General features: G+C 32.4%; 1 long non-coding RNA gene across 1 annotated transcript; it reads left to right on the top strand.

The window, feature by feature from the left end:
* Positions 1-942: 942 nt before the first annotated feature.
* Positions 943-2,085, top strand: LOC149482956 (uncharacterized). The gene is made up of 3 exons (XR_016316603.1): positions 943-1,247; positions 1,374-1,435; positions 1,510-2,085. It is a non-coding gene; the product is annotated as an uncharacterized LOC149482956 (long non-coding RNA).
* Positions 2,086-2,578: the final 493 nt, after the last annotated feature.

The following is a 2,578-nucleotide window of genomic DNA, read 5'->3' as shown; positions in this document are numbered from 1 at the left end:
GCTCTTGCTTTGTTACTTAGAAACGTGCTGAAAAGTGCTTATAATGGCTTGCTAAAATATTTGAATTAAATCATACGTATAAATTATATGCTTATGTTATTATAAATGATATTTTACATAGGTATCATACATTTATTTCTATATTTATGGACGCAGCACGAATAGCTTTTCCAGATTAATCTTAACTTTTCTTAATTGGCACATTGGATAAGCGCTTTTTCATATTTCTAATTAAGCATGATGTAAGACCATTTAATACGCCCACATTATTTAACCTTTCACCAGTTCAGCAATCTATTATTTCATACCATAGAATGAAATAAAACCCATCAAATATATTGTTCTCTTTTACTTTATATATACTAGAGACAACTGTAAACTGTGCTTTACTTCAATTCTAATTAAGATACACTTAAAAAATCAATAAACAGAAAAAATAATTTTTGCTCAAGTTTTTGCGTATGTATGATTACTTTTTACGCTAGGTTTTGAAGGGATTCCTACATGAGGGGAGTAAAATATAGGGGAATTACTGCAAGTAGACTGAGCCGCAGGGGTTCGACAAGTAGTTTATTACATAGAGAGTAAAATTCTTTACTTGGATATTAAATTGCATAACGATCGTGGAAATTGTATAAAATGTTTTTGCAGTGCAATTTTTTGTAAGTATTAAGGTGATGAATTAATTTTTCTAACATTTACGGCCCTTTTCAAACCTTCGTAATTTTTATATTATTAAAGTTGTCGTGATGAAAATTCTTGACAAGAAAGTTCAATAGTAACACAATACGTCTACCGTTTTAGAAACATGATTCCATGATATTTTCTCGATAGAAAAAAAATACAAAGTTATCATTGTTATTTTTTTTTAATCTCTGGCATCTTCAAAATAACAAACGTAAAGTTACGACTTTTTGGATATTAACTATAAAATATACAAGCTATACGTCTACCGTGTTAGAATTTTGAAATATGCGATGGTTTTGAAATAAACAAGAAATACTTGAAATTAGCGCGCGACCAGCCAATATAGCGAGAGCCGCCCTGTACCTTCCTACCCCGATCGCTGCACGAGTCATTCCCGCTACGGCCGTCACACGGGGAACTTGTGTCGCTCGCGCAATCGTAAAAAAGGGTGACAACACGATAAGACAAAATGAGACAAATGGGGACAATAAAGAAAATAAGAAGAAGAAACATAAAGGTTGGAGGAAAAAGAATGCTTACAATTGGAACAAATTAATGAAGTAAGTTGGTTTTATTTTAAATTTGATGATAATTGTATTATAGACGATGTTTGATATGTACCCCTGTTTTAAGTACATAACGAATTTGTAAGATTTTTTCATTTATAGCATAAATAATCTGTTCAGAAATCCGGAATCCAGAAGGAAAATAAACCCACTGATTGTTCACAATGTGAATCCACTCCTTCGTAAGTACCTTTATTCAGTCAAAAATGTATGTTATCAAAGCTCTACTGGTTTTATCGTATGGTTCCATTTTTAGCAAAAAGCAACAAAGTGCAAAGAAATAAAAAATCATGGCGAACTTAGTGGAAGTATGGCGGACATAATATGGAACAGGAGCTCATTGGAGTAGTATTATATTTAAAAAAAATACGAAATAATTTCAAGAATTACATTTTTTAGAAGGTGGTAGATAAGTATGTTGTATAAAGAATTTGATGTTGATATTTATTTCATTTATACTTACTACACCTGTGCGGGAAATTGCTTAGTAATAAAACAGGTTTATATTCATATTTACATAGTAATGTGAGTTTTCATTTCGAAAAATTTTGTGTAAGTATATTAAATTGAGTTCCTGGGTGATCTGGAAACACAATTGGGCCCGGAAGATGGCGCTGCAGTCACTCCTCCTAATGACATGAACCGATTTGGATGAATATTTGTGTGCACATTTCATTTTTGTGGGATGATTGGTTGATTCGCTTTCACATTAGCTAATATTATGTATTTTTGTTGTTAGAAAGTAAACTTAATTTAATGTTTATAATACATTATTATTGGTATAAATAAGCCAGTGTTCGTCTCACATTGCTGTACCTGCCTACCTACCCTACCAGGCAAGGGCGTCGCCAGCCGATGGCGCAGGGGGGGGCAAGTTGACTTTACCTACTACAATTCATACTTTTCTCATTCTTTATGAATACTTACTACGAGCCTTACATCTACAGCGATTGTAATTACAACAGTATCTTAGTACTATATGTTTGTATACAGGGTGTCCCAAAAAGTAGTGATGAACGGAAGCTGGAACTTTTTTTTCAATTTATCACCTATCGCCGAGTACGATGAGATTTTTACTCATAGTGACGTCAATTATTGCGGTAGATGCTTGATTTTTTTTGTGTGCTAAGCTGAAAGATAGGCCAATTCAGTATGGTAACATTTACTCTCGTTAGATCTTTGAATGGAATAAAAAAAAAGAATTAAATGCCAAGAAAGATAAAATTACCCAGTATGTTCACAACTTCAAGAGCCCGTAAAAAATAAAATCATATAAAAAAAGTTTTCTGTTTGGTTTTTAAAAACTTGCTATAACCTGTATATAT

The sequence above is a fragment of the Colias philodice genome, chromosome 14 (genome assembly GCF_061535455.1).
Source record: "Colias philodice isolate Cphi_HAF_F1 chromosome 14, ilColPhil1 Martin Lab GWU primary, whole genome shotgun sequence".
NCBI lineage: Eukaryota > Metazoa > Arthropoda > Insecta > Lepidoptera > Pieridae > Colias > Colias philodice.
This window is presented reverse-complemented; position numbering and strand designations above follow the sequence as displayed.